This window comes from Eptesicus fuscus, chromosome 5, assembly GCF_027574615.1.
Source record: "Eptesicus fuscus isolate TK198812 chromosome 5, DD_ASM_mEF_20220401, whole genome shotgun sequence".
Lineage (NCBI taxonomy): Eukaryota > Metazoa > Chordata > Mammalia > Chiroptera > Vespertilionidae > Eptesicus > Eptesicus fuscus.
Window position 1 is genome coordinate 88440096 of NC_072477.1, and position 18030 is coordinate 88458125.

General features: G+C 42.4%; 1 protein-coding gene and 1 pseudogene across 3 annotated transcripts in view; one reads left to right on the top strand and one right to left on the bottom strand.

Moving 5' to 3' along the window:
- The window catches only part of PRORP (protein only RNase P catalytic subunit), a 134762-nt gene that overhangs the window by 27287 nt on the left and 89445 nt on the right, over positions 1 to 18030 (top strand). The gene's annotated exons all lie outside the window — the stretch shown is intronic.
- On the bottom strand, positions 2000 to 17420 carry LOC103301989 (pleckstrin homology domain-containing family A member 3-like; annotated as a pseudogene).

Consider the following 18030-nt stretch of genomic DNA (forward strand, 5'->3'; position numbering starts at 1 on the left):
GCCTCGGCGGCCCTGGGCGGCTGGGCAGCTGCCATCCGAGACTTGCCTGTGCCTCAGGCCGGTCCTGGGTAGCTGGGGGGCTGAGGGGACTGGGGGACTCCAGAGGCAGGCTCGCTGCATGCCTGCCGCCCCGGCAGTGCTGAGGGGCCTGGGCGCTGCCATCTTGTGGCTGTGGGCGCCGCCATCTTTGAGTGTGTGGCAGTCAATTAGCATATTCCCTCCTTATTGGCTGTGGGTGCCGCCATCTTTGTGAGGGCGTGACGATCAGTTAGCATATTCCCTCTTTATTAGACAGGATAGGATGCTGAACTCCCAGAAGTTTTGGTAAATTTTTGTGTAAACATATGTGCAGCCTTGTTTTAGGTGGGTTATAGCCTGGTAAGTAGACATGACATGTACATATAAGGTAAAATTGTATTAAATACCAAGTTTAGATAGCTCAGGACACCAAAATTTATTAGAACATGGCCAGAGCAGAAGCAGGTGCAGTGAATTTCAGCACAGTTCTCCTAGGCCTCCAGAGTTCCTGAGCAGTGAGTGGCAGTGTGCATCCAAGGTAGGGTCTCTTCATCTTAAGTCACATTGCATCACAGATCTTTTATATCTAGGTTGACACTACTGTTCACAAAGACTTATACCACAATCTTCATGCTTCCTTTAAGAGGACTTTTATGAATATTGGGCTCTCCTGGACTCCTGGTCCTCTCCTCACTAGAGGAAAGAACCATTTCCCTGTGGTGAGGGTGTATAATTTTTCTCATGGAAGAGAACCCAGAGCTGTGTTCCTAATGGGACTTTTTTCCTCAGCTCTAATTCTTGCTTGTCCAAGTGACTCCCAAGTTTTCTTTAATCCTGGTTACTGTTTTAAATGCCAGATCAGTGTAACCAATTGCTTGTAAGACATTTCTGTGTGAATATTCCATAATGAACTTAAATTCAACTTGTCAAAAACAAATTCTAGCCTTCGATCACATACCACGGACTGAGTTTCTTTTTTTTAATTTTCTTCTTTGCCACTCAGATTGGAGAAATTAAAATTGATTTTTTGCCCTGGCTGGAGTGGCTCGGTTGAGCATCATCCCATGCACTAAAAGGTCATCAGTTCAATTCTCTGTCAGGGCACAGGCCCAAATTGTGGGTTTGGTCCAGGTCTGGGTGCATATGGGAGGCAACCCCATCAATGTTTCCCTCTCTCTCTCAAAAAAACAAAAACATTTTTTTAAAAAGGACTTGAAAGAAACAAACTGATTTTGACTCCTCTTTTATCCTTAAACTTTGTGCGGTATCAGTCTCTAACCTTATCGTGCAGCATTTCTCAATTCTGCCTCTGTTGTTCTGTTTCCACTACTCCCATTGGTTATACTGCTGCTTCGAAAACCAATACTCAAGAGGCAGGTGGTGGTGTAAGGAAAAATGATTTATTCAAGAGCCCACAGCTAATAAGATGAGGGTAGGAGACTCTCATCCCAAAGACCATCTTAACATCTCAGTGCAGGCAGAGGTTTATAAGGAGGGAGAGGGAAAACAACAAAGAGATCAAAGGGAGGGGGTTAAAAATTTCTCCGTGCACACCAGCAGAGTCTTTTCTAATAAGGACTTTGAAAGTGGTCAAGTGATGGTGTTGTGTGCGTCATCTTGGTTTTTGTCCTCCTGGTCTTCGTCATCCTGGTTTTACGATTGAAGGTCAGCAAATCTCCCAGAGCTGGGATGACTGGAGGTTGGAGTCTGTACCTTTTGAAGTTAGTTCCTAGAATTCTTATACAAACATGCTCTTTATCTGCAAGTTACATATTAGAGTCAGCATTTACAGAAACAATGTCAAAAGAACGGTAGGGTGGGTTACATCTACACTCTTCTTCCATCTTTTTTCTTCACACTATTGCCACATCAGTCTTTTCAAAACACTGATTTAATTACATTATTCTCTTGTCCCAAAATCTGTAGTTTTCAATTCCTGTCCTGAAAGTAACTTCTTCACAGTTTCTCTATAACCTAATTTTCAAGCCTCATCTTTTAATACTCTACACGCATCTACTTCAGCTACATTTGGCTCTTCACTGACTCTGGACTGCTTTTCTCCTTTATCCACTCTGTACTCCTGTTTCCAAATCCTGTTTTTTCGTCAAGGCTTTCTCAAGTCTGTTTTCTGTCACATAGTCTTCCCTGACTTCTATAGTCTGTTTATCTTTTCTTCCTTTGAACTTGTAGCATTTATTAACCCTGGCACACACTTGGCTGTTAATCTGTACCATGTGTTCTTGTTTTGTGCTTAGTTTTTCACATCGGCATCTTTTGTCTTTTCAACTACATTATGCACTGATTGAGGGGTAGAGCTCCCTTCTTTGTATTTCTTACAATGCTTGACATCCAGTAGGTGTGCAATAAATGTTATTTATACATTGCCATTCATTTTACATTTCTTATGTCATAGCTACCATTTATGTAATTGTTTAATCATTACAGTTACAAAGTATATCTTATATACTTTACAAATGAGGAAACTGAGGCTCATAGAAGTTCAATGACTTGCCAGAGCCACACAGTTTAAGTCATAAAGGCTGTATGCAAACCCAGATCTTTGGATTCTATTACAGATGCTGTTTACACTTACTAGTAATTCTACCTCCTTATTAGTCTGATGTATGTTTTTTTTTCTTTTTTATTAAATTTATTGGGGTGACATTGGCTAATATCATATAAATTTCAGGTGTGGGTTTCTGTGTTACAAGATTTGTATATTGCATTGTGTGTCCATTACCCAAAGTCAAATCTTCTCCTGTCACCATGTTTTTTGAGGGTGGGAGAGTGCTTAACATTTAGCTTGCTGATACTTGCCTAATTAATGGCAGCAGAAGAAAAGGTGTGCTAACATGAATAAGCAGTAATTGCTAGCAGGAACAATAAAACAGTTGCAAACTATGTCAGAGTTTACAGGAAAATAGAATTTCCCTTAATCTCATTGATTACTGGTAGAATGACTCACCTTACAGTAGTGCGTTGTTCGTAAGTTATTCAATATTTGTTTAAGTTAGACAAGGGAGGGAAAATCACTGATGAGATGTACAAGAAACGTCATTTGAGCTAATGACTGTTACTGGGATATCCCCAAGATTTGTACCTCAGTAGTCTTGCCTCCTATTTACTGTTTGACTCTTTCACTGTTTGGATTTTTTTCAGAGTAAAATCACTTCCCATTTCCGTTATGCCTTCCATCTGAACAGCTTCCATGGGCTACTTTCTTATACTGTGAAGCACAAAGATTAACTATATGCTTACTTAACATGAGTCAGATTTAGTATTGCTTATCTTAGAATTTCCAAGAATTAAAAAATTATCCACCTCTGTTTTCTATTCTTGTTTTTTTTTTTCATTAAAAGAGGACAAAAAGACAATTCAAACTATTTTCTTTATAAATTAGCAATAAAATTGAGATAGATGACAGTAAATATTGCTTCATTGCTATGAGAAAATTGTAAATTTTGATAGCTTTTGCAGATACAACTGATAAATTACTTCTTCTGTTTTATAAATAAACTATAGGCCCAGTGCACGAATTCGTGCATGGGTGGGGTCACTTGGCCTGGCCAGCGATTGGGGCCAGCCGGCCGGGGAGAGGGACCATGGTTGACTGGTTGCAGGAGGTTGGCTATGGGAGTGCACTGACCACCAGGGGGCAGCTCCTGCATTGAGTGTCTGCCCCTGGTGGTCCGTGCACATCAAGCAACTGGTCGTTTGGTTGACTGGTTGTTACAGTTGCTTAGGCTTTTATATATATACTAGACGCCCGATGCACGAAGATTCGTGCAGAATGGGCCTTCCTTACCCTGGCTGCCAGCACAGCTTTTGCTCTGGCCCGGAGCCGCCTTTCTGCCTTTGCTCTGCCTGGAGCTGCCTTTTCTCCTTCCCACGTTGCCCAGAGGCTGGGAGCGGCTGTGGCAGTACAAAATGCACTGGCCACTGGGCGCCTGTGTATGCAAATTAACTCTCCATCTTTGTTGGGTTAATTTGCATACTCACTCCTGATTAGCTGGTGGGTGTTGTGAAGGTATGGTCAATTTGCATCTTTCTCTTTTATTAGTGTAGACTAGTGGCCCAATGCATGAAATTCATGCATGGGGGGGATTCCCTCAGCCCAGCCTGTACCCTGTCCAATTGGACATCCCTCTTGCAATCTGGGATCACTGGTTCCTAACTGCTCACCTGCCTGCCTGCCTGATCACCCCTAACTGCCTCTGCCTGCCTGCCTGATTGCTCCTAACCCTTCTGCCTGCCTGCCTGATTGCCCCTAACCTCTCTGCCTGCCTGCCTGATCACCCCTAACTGCCCTCCCTTGCCAGCCTGATCGCCCCCAACTGCCCTCTCTGCCTTGGCCCCCACCACCATGGCTTTGTCCGGAAGGAAGTTGGACATCCGGAAGACGGCCGGTCAGCCTGGTCTAATTAGCATATTACCCTTTTATTCATATAGATAGGTTATATAGGATAGGATTGCTTAATGGGGGTGGGGGAAGCCTTTTTCAGCAGGAGGAGATGCTCTTGGCAGACAAAAATACATAATCCCTATATCTGGACTGATATCCAGCCATATGCCAAACCAGTCATTAACCTTTTGCACTCGGATGTCGAGTGTGACTCGACACGGTTAGCATCAGTAGCAGCTCGAGAAAAAAGCAAGCGAGTGCAAAGGGTTAAAATATTGAACCGCTTTCTTACACCTTACACCAAACAGCTGTTGCCCTTAAAACCCCTCCTCAGCCCCCATCTTAGGTTCTGCATTTGCAGTTCACCCAGATTAGGTTTTGATTGGTCAGTCAGGGTAAAAAACTCCGCCTCCTGGTCAGCCATTGGCTCCTTGCCCTTCACCCAGATTTGGTTCTGATTGGTCGGTTTCTATGCCAGTCGGTGTCAAAAGCTCCGCCTCCTACGCGGCCATTGACTCCTCACACTTCACCCAGATTTGGTTCTGAATGGTCGGTTTCTGTACCAGTCAGCATCTCTGGGCCTATCAGCAGGGCTGATCAGCAGCCCCAGCAGAGGCCCGAGAGAAAGAGAGGCGTGGCTGCTGGCTAGGACTGGAGCCAAAGAGCGAGGCAAGCTGATCAACAGCTGCCACGGAGGCTACGGATCACACCCTGCTTCTCTCTTCAGGCCTCTTTTCGGGCCTGATCCACAGCCCCCTCAGCAGTCAGTACTGGGTTGGGGCGCCCGCAGTAGTGGCAGTCAGTGCTGGGTCACCACGGCAACCCAGCACTGACTTCCGCTTGGTCGAGCCTTTGGTCATTTTGGATGATACAGACCATGGGTTTTTATATATTAGGACTAGAGGCTGATGCACAAAATCTGTGCAAGAGTAGGCCTTCCTTCCTCTAGATGCTGGCACCAGCTCCCCTCTGGCACCCGGGACCCAGGCTTCCCTCACAGCCCCGGCTTCGTCCAGAAGGACGTCTGGTCTAATTAGCATATTACGCTTTTATTATTATAGATAGATAGCTCATTCAACTCAATGAAGTAATGAGTTAAGTAGGAGTCAGAAATACAGGATCTGTATTTTTTCTGTAGGCATTAATTTGGTCTTTTTTCTCTCTGCATCTCGGTTTTCTCACCTGATTGTTTTGAGGATAGAATCAGAACATATATGCACGTTGTAAAGCAGAAAGTAATCTACAAGGGTGTCCTACAGGAATCCCCTGCAGAGAACATTTGATTTATGAATCCTCTGTATGTGTGAACTGCAAAGGCGAGAGAACCTATTCAATCTAGAGCCCTTTTGAAGGGGATGGGCCGAATAGTCTCTTTGGCTCCTAAATCAGAACAACCTGGGAACAAATGAAATTGTGCTTTCTTTTACACCTGTGGAGGCAGTTAGATTATTGGTACTTACAGGGATCCATCTACTCTACCACTGTATGAGGAACAGGAAGCAGAGAAAGTTGTTTTGCTGATGTCTGTTTTAAAACCCAAAGAGTTATAAATAGTGACAAACTACTGGTAAAATTTGTACCATTATTACTACTTATCTAAATTTAGCACATGAAGAGACTTTTGAGGTATGGTCTTATTGTGGTCAAATCACTTAATTTTATTGAATCCTTGCGATAGCCCTTTGAAGTAGCCCCACTTCATTTCTCAGGAACCTGAGGTCAGAAAAGTGAGGTAACTTTTATAATCAAAAGTATATAAGCTAATGCAGAGAAAATGCAAACACAGATAGGTGGTGGTCAGTTCAGGCTCCTTTAGTATCCTCACAGCTGAGGGCTGTGCATGTATCTGTTGAGGATAATATGGTATTCAAATTTATTGTTAAGGGAAACATTTTTTGTTTGGCCACTTTTGAGGATAAACAATGAAAAATTTATAAAGATTCTTAAAAAGAGCCTTGGGCAACCCTCTTGTAATTGCAATTCTCTTTGAGGGTTTGTAGTTAGGTTCCATCCATATATAGTGTTAAAATTTTCTCCAATACTTTCTGCCCCCTATTTGGAAAGTAACTGTTTACTTTCTGATTTATTTATTTATTTACTAGAGGCTTGGTGCATGAAATTTGTGTGTGTGTGGGGGGCATCCCTCAGCCCAGCCTGCACCCTCTTGCAATTGGGGACCTCTTGGGGGATGTTCCGCAGGGATCGGGCCTAAACTGGCAGTTGGACATTCCTCTCGCAATCTGGGACCACTGGTTCCTAACTGCTCCCCTGCCTGTCTGCCTAATTGCCCCTAACCTTTCTGCCTGCCTGCCTGATCACCCCTAACCACTAGCCTGCCTCTCTGATTGTCCCTAACTGCCTGTGCCTTGGCCCCCGCTGCAACAGCTTCGTCTGGAAGGATGTCCCGATGTCTGGTCTAATTAGCATATTATGCTTTCATTATTATAGATTGGCTTAATGATTTTTTATTTTTCCCTAATGTCCAACAGTTTTGCTAAGTTGATCATTTCAGGTCAGTTTTTACCATTTTTCTCTTATTTATACAAAGTTCTTGGATTATAGTTATAAACATTAGTCCTGTTCCTTTGCTTTGTTTTTTCTCCTTTTTGGCGTCTAATAAGTCATATATTAAATCTTTTCTGCCTGTTTTCTATTTTAAGGACTTTCTCTCTTGACCTTTTAACTTCTTTTTTATTTTATTTTATTCTAGTGTTTTTTAATCTTTATTGTTAAGACTAGAAGCCCGGTGTATGAAAATTCATGCACTGGAGTGGGGGGTCCCTCAGCCCGGCCTGCCTCCTCTCACAGTCCAGGAGCCCTCAGGGGTGGGAGGCGACCTGGCGATCAGGGCAAGGCGACTCCCCATCACACCTCTGCTGCTGCCACTGCCAGCAGCACAAGCCTTGGCCGGCCATGGTTGCCTGCACCTTGGGCCGGCCTGAGCGGCTGAGGGGCTGAGGGGACAGGGGGACTCTGGAGGCAGGCGCACAGAGCGGCCGGGCCCGCCTGGGGGCGGGCCTGGCCTTGCTGTGCACCTGCTGCCCCGGTGGGGCTGGGGGACTGGGCGTCGCCATCTTTGAGGGCGGGGCAGTCAGCATATTTCCTCCTTATTGGTGTGGGCGCTGCCATCTTTGCAACAGCGTGAGGGTCAATTAGCATATTCCCTCTTTATTAGATGGGATTATTACAGATGTCCTTCTTTTTCCCCCCCATTGTTCCCCTCTACCTGGTTCCCACCCCAACCTAGGCCTTCGCCACCCTATCGTCTGTGTCCATATGTAATGCATATGTGCATATAAGATCTTTGTTTAATCTCCTCTCCCGCCCCCCTTTCTTCTGAGAATCATCAGTCTGCACCATTTCCATGTTTCTGATTCCATTCCATTCACCAGTTTATTCTGTTCATTAGATTTTTTATTTGTTTGATTTTTAGATTGCATTTTTGATAGATATGTATTTATTACCATTTTTATTGTTCATATTTTTATTTTTTTTTCTTCTTCTTAAAGAATACCCTTTAGCATTTCATATAATACTGGTTTGGTGGTGATTAACTCCTTTAGCTTTTTTGTGTCTGTGAAGCTCTTTATCTGATCTTCAATTCTAAATGAGAGCTTTGCTGGGTAGAGTAATCTTGGTTGTAGGTCCTTGCTATTCATCACTTTGAATATTTCTTGCCACTTCCTCTGGCCTGCATAGTTTCTGTTGAGAGATTAGCTGACAATCGTATGGGAATTCCCTTGTAGATAAGTAAATGCTTTTCTCTTGCTGCTTTTAAGATTCTTTGTCTTTAGTTCTTGGCATTTTAATGATGTGTCTTGGTGAGGGTCTCTTTGGGTTCTTGCTTTGAATCTCTGTGCTTCCTGGACTTGTAAATCTACTTCTTTTACCAGGTAGGGGAAGTTTTCTGTCATTATTTCTTCAAATAGATATTTGTATGCTTGAAGTTATCCCAAAGGCTCCTTATACTAACTTCATATTTTTTGATTCTTACTTCTTTTTGCTCTTCTGACTGGGTGTTTTTTGCTTCCTCATATTTCAATTCATTGATTTAATTCTAGGTATCCTCTACTGTTGAATCCCTGTATATTATTCTTTATTTCAGTCAGTGTATGCTTAATTTCTGACTGGTCCTTTGCCATTTTTGGCATTCTCACTAAGATCCTCGCAAGTCTCACTAAGTCCCTTTGAGGTTTCTAGAAGATTTTTTTGTTTTAATTCTATATTGTTTAAAGTATCACATGTCTCCTTTTTCCCCCATTGACCTCTCCCTGCCATTCTCTCCTCTCCCCCCATAGCACATGCCCTCACTCCCCTACTGTCTGTGTCCATGGGTTATGCTTATATGCATGCATACAAGTCCTTTGGTTGATTTTAACCTCAAGTCCACCCCAGCCTTCCCTCTGAGGTTGGATGGTCTGTTCGATGATTCTGTGTCTCTGGATCTAATTTTGTGCATCAGTTTTTGTTGTTCATTATATTCCACAAATGAGTGAGATCATATGCTATTTATCTTTCTCCCACTGGCTTATTTTGCTTAGCATAATGCTCTCCAGGTCCATCCATGCTATTGCAAATGGTCAGAGTTCCTTCTATTTTACAGCAGCATAGTATTCCATTGGGTAGATGAACCATAGTTTTTTAACCCACTCATCTGCTGATGGGTACTTAGGTTGTTTTTAAATCTTAGCTATTGTAAATTGTGCTGCTATGAACATAGGGGTGCATATATCCTTTCTTATTGGTGTTTCTAGAAGATTCTTGAGTAACCTTATAACTGTCTGTGATTTTGAACTCTGTATCCAGTAATTTATTTTCTTCCATTTCTTTCATTTGTAACAACATGTTTCTTTGTCTCCGCATTTTGGCTGCTTCTCTATGTTTGTTTCTATGTACAGGCAGTCCTTGGGTTACGTCGGACTGGTTGGTTACGACACCATCTCCCATTTATTTATAAAAAAAAAAGTTCCGTCATTTTGACATAGGTACATATGTGCTTTATGCTTTCTATTATTTATTTACCACAAGGAAAGATCAAGAATTGTTATCTTTCTTTATTTAAAAAAATATATATTTTATTGATTTTTACAGAGAGGAAGGGAGAGGGATAGAGAGTAGAAACATCAATGAGAGAGAAACAACCATCAGCTGCCTCCTGTACACGCCCTACTTGGGATGTGCCCACAACCAAGGTACATGCCCTTGACCGGAATCAAACCTGGGACCCTTCACTCTGCAGGCCGACGCTCTATCCACTGAGCCAAACCGGTTAGGGCGTTATCTTTCTTTTAAATTTTCTTTTACTGTTTCACTTCATTACTGCTGTGTATGTGCTCCATGTTAGTGACGTAGGTGCTTATGTAGGTGGATTTCGACTTACGGCGAAAATCACGTTAAGTCACGCTATAGGAACAGATCTCCAACATAACCCGAGGACCTACTGTAATGCGTAGAGCTGCTGTGTCTCCTAGAGTTGATAGGGTGGCCTTGTCTTGTAGGTGTCCTATAGGGCCCAGTTGCTCAGCCTCCCCATTCACCTGAGCTGGGAACTCTAGGTGCACCCCTTTATTGGCTTTGAGCACAGTCTTGTTGTAGTTGAGCCTTGATTGGTGTTGGTGTCACTGGGAGGAATTGACCTCCAGGCCAATTGGCTGTGAGAACCAGCTGCGACTACAGTGGGAGAGCTTCTGTGCAGGAGACACCCCTCTGGAGTAGGACTTGCTTCAGTGGGGCTTTGGTGCTCTCTAAGTGTGCCTCTTGAGTGTGTCGCTTATGAATATGTAGAGTTGTAATCTGGTGTGGTCTCACACTGACCACTGGTACACTGGCTCTTGGGTCTCCAGGAAGGTGCAAAGTCAGCCACTGCCTGAGGCCACCCAGGGGGGAGCTACAGAGAGATCTATAGATTTCTCCTTTCTGTATGGGGTTTGGAAGTGACCAGGCAAGGCCCAGCTATGAATCAAGGCAGGCTGGTGCTGGTGCAGGGTCTTGGGCCTTTTATTGATAGGTTTGGGGCTCCCTGACCCAGCTGTAGCTTGTTTGAGACATTTTAGCCTGAGCAAGGACAGGTTATTCATATGCAAAAGCCACTGCACACAGCTTGGGTCGGGTTGTAAATTGGATGAGCTGTGGGTCTTAGTGAGTCTCCAGGGCGGATCAAACAGAAATGGCTGTCAGTCAACCCTGCAACCAGGGAGGTCCCAAAATAGGAATTAAGATCCCTGCGAGCACCTCTGTCTGGGAGAAAGCCACCCCTGAGTTCCTGTCTTTTGCCAGATAATCCATTTTCTCCTTTTATGTGTCTGTGTCCTCCAAAGTCTCACCCTGGTGCTGGAGTTCAGAGGAAGCAGGACCTTGTGAGTTCAGTTCATGGTGCCATGAAGTGGTTGCTGATGCCAAATCTCTGATAAGTGTATTTCTTGAACAGTGAACAGACCTATCTGGGTATAAATGAGGAATATCATTACAAGGGGTGTATCCGAGTAGGTTCTTCAGCTCACTGGGAGAGTGGGTGAAGTGTAAACACCGGTTCTTTTACAGAGTGGCTACTCCTTTCTGAACTGCAAGAAAAGGCTGGCTGGTAGACAGCTTCATCATTTGAACCAGAAAGGATGACACAGGAGAAACTAAGGAATCTGGATGGGACAGCTGAAACATCTCAGGTTTAAACTTAGCATTTGCTATCTTCACATATTCCTCAAGCGTTGTGATAAATGTATTACATGTGCACTAAGTAGAGAAGAGGCTTTATTCATGTTCACTGTGCTGGGAGACAAATGATCTTCATCATGGTGAACAAATTCTTGAATTGTATGCATTATGCATTTAGGTCACAGAAGAGGCCAAGTGCAGACATTTTGGTTTTCAGAGATTCACTGGTTTCACTTAATTTACTTTTTTAGTCCTAGTATCAGTCAAACAGGCTTTGGAGCTCCTCAGAGCAACCAGCCACCTCTGTTTTGCAGCTGCATTCACCGCCTTTATGTAGAAATGCTGCTCCCCTGGAATGATTAATTCCATTCTTGTGTCATCTGCCAAATGGACTTTAATTTTACAAACTGCCATCTTTATACTTCCTTTGCTCTCATTGCAAACATCATCTTGTGAATCATAGTAGGACAGGATTCCATTATTTAAAGTAAACCATTGAGGCTGTCAACCTGTGAGATAGTTGGTCCACTTGTACAGACTTCTTCCATGCTTCGGAGCCTGGCACTACTCAACTTGCTGGTCTGGCACCAGCCTTCCAGCCACAGTGATTGGGTAAGCGTGGAGCCTGGACAGCCATTTCTAGCCCTGCCGACCTCTCCCCAGGTGGCCCTAGCTAACACCAAGCTGCCCTCAGCCCCTCAGCCCGTGAGCACCCTGGTATCTGGAGGCCCATAGAGGCCTGGACTGAGGTGGCCGCAGGTGGAGCTCGGGGACCGGGAGGAAGCATGGGCTCAGACATCTCTGGGTGAGTCTTGGCCATCCTCCTGCTCTAGTTTCCTCGTCCCAGCTGCTCCCTTCCTGCTCCCTGTTTGTTTTCCTACATTTTTCTTGATAGGTCAAGTAATCTTTTCATAGATTTATAGCCAGATAGATTTCTGCTAACTGCTTGCTTCTGTCTTGTCCATTTTTTTTATTGATTTGTAGGAGCTCTTTATTTGAAAAATTGTGATTTGAATTACAATCTTATGAGGCCTTTTTAAAAAAACTTTTTTTTTTTTCCTGTGCACATTTTATTTTTTTTGGTTAAGCCTCACCTGAGATATTTTTCCCATTGATTTTCTTTTCTTCTTCTTTTTTTTTTTTTTAGAAAGAGTGCAAGGGAGAAAGGGAGTGGGGGAGAGAGAGAGAGAAACATCGATGTGAGAGAGAGAGACACATCAATTGTTTTGCCTCCTTCATGATCGTCAGCCAGGGCCAGAGATTGAACCTGCAACCCAGGCATATGCCCTTGACTGGGGATTGAACCCGAGACCCTTTGGTGCATGTCCAGGGTGTGCATGACCATACAATTTTAATTGCCTGTTATAGTTGTATTACATATCTTAATATGTGGTAGGGCTAATCCTTAGAACGGAAGTTCTGGCCCCTTAATAAACTTTCAAATGGTAAATATTATAGACCCACTAGAAGCCCAGTGCACAAAATTTATGCACTTGCGGGGGGTGTCCCTCAGCTTGGCTTGTGCCCTCTATCAGTCCGGGAGCCCTCGGGGGATGTCCAACTGTCGCAGAGGTGGGAGAGTCTCCCGCCACCGCCCCTGTGCTTGCCAGCCATGAGCCTGGCTTCTGGCTGAGTGGTGCACCGCCTCGGTGCGCACTGACCACCAGCTGGCAGTTCCTGTGTTGAGCGTCTGCCACCTGGTGGTCAGTGCATATCATAGCGACTGGTCATTCCGCCATTTGGTTGATTTGCATATTAGCCTTTTATGCCTGCGGGATCAGAGCGAAACCAGCTCTCCGACATCCTTTGTGGGGTCCCGGATTGTGAGAGGGCACAGGTCAGGCCAAGGAACCCCACTGGTGCACGATCGGGGCTGGGGTCGGATGTGGGAGGTTGGCCAGCTGGGGAGGGACTGCGGGAGTGCTCCAGGGCATGTCTGGCCTGTTTTGCTCAGGTCCGATCAGCCAGACCCCAGCAGCAAGCTAACCTACTGGTCAGAGCATCTGCCCCCTGGTGGTCATTACACGTCATAGCGATTGGTTGACCGGTTGACTGTCTGCCCCCTGGTGGTCAGTGCATGTCATAGTGAGCAGTTGAATGGCCTTAGCATATCATGAGCATATTATGCTTTGATTAGTTGAATGGAAGACTGGATGAATGGACACTTAGCATATTAGGCTTTTAACCCTTTGCACTCACTTGCTTTTTTCTCGAGCTGCTACCGATACTAACCGTGTCGAGTCACACTTGACATCCAAGTGCAAAAGGTTAATATAGGACTAGAGGCTCAGTGCACAAAATTCATGCATGGGGAGGGGGTCTACTCAGCCAAGCCTGCACCCTCTTCAATCTGGGACCCCTCAGGGAATGTCTGACTGCTGGTTTAGGCCCAATCCCACAGGAATCCCTGCGGGATCAGGCCTAAACTGGTAGTTGGACATCCCTCTCGCAATTTGGGACCACTGGCTCTTAATTGCTCACCTGCCTGCCTGCCTGATCGCCCCTAACTGCCCCCCCCCCCCCGCCAGCCTGATTACCCCTAATCGCCTCTGCCTGCCAGCCTGATCGCCCCTAACTGCCACCCCTGCCGGCATGGTTGCCCCACGCAGCCTGCTGTTCAGTCGTTTGGTTGTCCGTCACTAACCCCCTTGCCGGCCTGGTCGCCTCACACAGCCCGCTGTTTGGTCATCTGTCTGGTCATTTAGGTTGTGACGGCCCCTGGCTTTTTATATATTAGGATGATAAAATATATTAATGTTTCTGGGAAAAATCATATTTTGTATATATGGCAGAGTCTCATTACCAGTGGCTTTTAAACAATTTTGACCACAACTTAAGTACAAAATACATTTTATATAACATCTCATTTTTATAGCTGAAAAAAATGTTTTATATACAAAATATTACTATTCTTAATGCATGTGTTGCACTCTATTTTAATTGTTTATGACCTGTAGTTGAACAATACCTCACTAGACTTCTATTCAGGTGAAATCCCAATACTTCTTATTTGTCTTTTTTGAGGGTGGGGAGCAGAAGAAGGAGGGATATCCCTTCCTAAATAAACGAGGACACTACATCAAAACAAGTAGGATTTCTCAACAAAAGGCCTCCTGAAGGGCATTTGCATTTCTCTCCCCTTGTTTGCAAGTACCCTATAAGAAAGGAGAGTAGTCTTGATTGACATGCTTTGCTTCTGAATATAGGCCACAACTTATTAATATGTACTGTCCAGAAAGAAGGCAGGTGCTAAGAGGTTCAGGCCCATGTGAGGACAGCTCCTACCATCTTCAAACATAGTAGTGTTGTGATCTGGCTTTGGGCTTCCCAGCTTGACTTTTGTTCTGAGGTATAGTGGAATGAGAGGATAGATTTCTAGGTTTCAGATTCTAAACTTACTACTTTCTGGTTATGTGACTTCTCTGTGCTTTACTAGTAGTCTCTTAACCTGTTAAAGTGGGGGAAATGGTAATATCTACCTTTATCATTGAATGAAAGAGTTAATACATGAAAGCACTTAGAATTCTTGTTTTTCCATATTTTGTGACCTACATGGTATATGGAATACAATGTAAAGGTTCTTGTTATAGGATTTTTCTTCTTTAACCTCACAATTAAAACATTTGGGGGAAGAGGAGTAGGTGGATTTTTTATTTAAAAAATATATATTTTATTGATTTTTTACAGAAAGGAAGGGAGAGTTATAAACATAGATGAGAGAGAAACATCAATCAGCTGCCTCCTGCACACCTTCTACTGGGGATGTGCCCGTAACTAAGGTACATGCCCTTGACTGGAATCGAACCTGGGACCCTTCAGTTTGCAGGCTGATGCTCTATCTACTGAGCCAAACCGGTTAGGGCGGATTTTTTTAATTAAGTTTACCTGAATCTCATGAGTCTATAGCTCTTTTTATCCCATGAAAGTTTTTAGGTTTTTTAAATGATTAGTTCTCATCTGTTTGTTTTGATTTATTCCTTAGAAACATCCTTATGAGATTTCAGTTGGAGCTCTATTCTTTGGCCTTTATATCTATTAACATTCTTTCTCTTAACATTCTCTCTTTGTTCTTTTCCTCTGCATCCTAATAGAACGTGTCAGAGTTTGTGCTGCATTTCACAATAATCCATGTTCTAGTATATTCTGAAAATTTAATTTTGCTGTTGGATTTTGTTTTTTCTTAACTTCATATATATATATATATATATATATATATTTCCAGATCCCTTTGCATCTCTTGCTGTTCTGTCCTTATAGCTCATTGCTCTTTCTTAATAGATAAAACTGAGTTTTATCCTTTTATAGTAAGAAGACAGTAATAAAAAATGTCCTCTGCCTATCCCCTAAGCTCCTAAGCTCCTGGTGTTTCCCATGGCTTCCTTCCTCTCCTCCTCCTCTACCCACTCTTGTCCATTTTTAACCACTCTTCTGGTTTTCTCTACCACCTGCATGCCAGTGACACACACATCTATATAACTCCAGCCCTCACATTCTCATTAAATCCTATACTTTCTTTTGGGCATCTTCCTGAATATCATTCTTTCAGTGACAGGATAAGAACAGTAAACTGTTTTATTCTTTGTCTGAAAATGTTTACTTGAAAGATAGTTTAACTATATAAATTTTAGTATTTTCCCTGAACACTTTGAAGATAGTAAGCCATTGTCTTCTGGCCTCTATTTTAGCTTCTGTTGAAGAATTTGCTTTCGGTTCAATTTTTGTCCCATTGTAGATCACCTCTATTTTCCTTGTTGCTCTTAAGATTTTTTCACTTCTGCTGTTTCACCTTCATATGTATATATAAATGTATTATTTTTTTCCTACTTGGGATTCACTGAGCTTCTTGAGTCTGGGGTTTCACATCTTAAATTAATTATGAATAATTCTCAGCCCATATATCTTCAAATATTGCTTCTCCTGAAATTACTATTAGACTTTGTTGGGCCCTTTCACACTTTCCTCCATGTCTCTTATTCTCTCTCTCATAAGTTTCATCTCTTTATCTTTCCAAATTGCATTCTGGGTAACTTCTTCAGATCTATCCTCTAGTTCACTACTTCTCACTTTAGATATGTCTATTCTTTCTACCCATCCACTTAGGGGTATTTCCCCTATTGTTTCAATAATTAATAGGCCGTGAAAATGACCTATTTTAAGCATATAGTTCAATGATTTTGAGAAAATTTATACACTTGTGTGACCATCACCAGAGTTCAGTTTTAGAATACTTATATCACCCCAAAAAGTTTCATCATGCCCTTTTGAGGTCAATCCTTGCTCTTACCCTTTGCTACAGCAACTGTTGATCTGCTCTCTGTCTCTGTAGTTTTGTCTTTATTTAAAAAAAAATTCATATAAATAGAATAATATCTGTAATTGTTGTCTTCTTTCACTTAACATAATGTTTGTTTTTACAATATATTAGATTTAGCTTCAAATATATTTTTGAATTTATGTTATGTATATCAGTAGTTCATTGCTGAGTAGTGTCCCAGTGTATGAATGTACCACAATTTGTTTATTTACTAGATGATAAACATTTGGATTCTCCCCCCCCCCCCCATTCATTTAGTTTTATTTTAGAATTTTAATTTTAGAACTTCTCTTACAAATTTTCCTCTTCAGTTTTTTATGGTCTCTGTCTTATAGTTCTGGTTCTTCTTTTATATTTTAATTATTCTTACAGACTTATTTTAAATTGTCTCTTTGATTTTTCTTTTTTTTTTTTAACCCGAATTCTTTGGACTTCAATCCTTCTCTTGTATTAGAGGACTCACACACATGGTAGATTGTTTACTCTTGGGTTTTGTCATTTTATATTGGTGAGTACAGTTTAAAGGGGGCTTGCTCTTTCTGTGCAGTTCCTTTGTTGCCTGAATTGTTGATAGTGTCTAGAGAGGTTTTGTGTTTGCTTCTGTCAAGTGCCCGAGAGATATTACTAGAAGAGAACCAGTTTTCAATAATTTTTTGGTGGAGCGTGATGCTTTTGTCTCACACAGTTTATCTAAATTTGTACTCCAAACCCATTTATGACATAAGACTGGAGTTTCCTATTAAGGGATTTATTTTTCCTCCTACTTATACCCTTAGAAGCGATAGAGATGCTGGTATATTGTGTTCTGACATCAATGTGCTTATTTGTAAAGATTCCTCCTTTGTTCAGGAGTTCACTTCCAATTTCTCCCCTCATTTGGGCCCCAGGTTGATAGTTATCCAGTTCCCATAGTGATATCAAAAGCCAAGCCCCTGTTTGCTAATGATCATTCCATTTTTCCTCTTTACTTCTCTCCTGGATAAAATTAGCATCAATTCTTATCCTTACCATTTTGATTTTCAGATCTGGCTTCATCTCTGGCACTTGGAGTTTTTTTCTCTTTTTTTCTTCCCAAGTTCAGCCATGCATTAAGTCTTTTTAGATAATTGTTTTAGGAAGTTTTTTAGTTTGTTTTTTCATCTCACTGGTATCAGAAAACTCAGATAACATTATAAGTATTTTTTAAAATACATTTTTTATTGATTTCAGAGAGGAAGGGAGAGGGAGAGAGAGATAGAAACATTAATGATGAGAGAGAATCATTGACCGGCTGCTTCCTGCATGCCCCCTACTGGGGATCGAGCCCTCAACCCCGGGCATGTGCCCTTAACCGGAATTGAACCCGGGACTTTTCAGTCCACAGGCCGATGCTCTTTCCACTGGGCCAAACCAGCTAGGGCACATTATAAGTATTTTTAAATAGGATAGTACACTATTGTAATTATAGCTATAATTACCAAATGAAAAAAAATCTCCTAAAACATAGCTTGCTATTAAATGTGTATAAGTTTTCTTAGATTATTAGTTGTTAGATTGTAGTGACATTTTCCAGACATGTGACTTATATCTTTCCCTGGCTTCATTAAGGTATTCATGCTAGCATTCTTTTTATTTAAGCTTTATTTGTATCCTTGGTTTGAAGAAG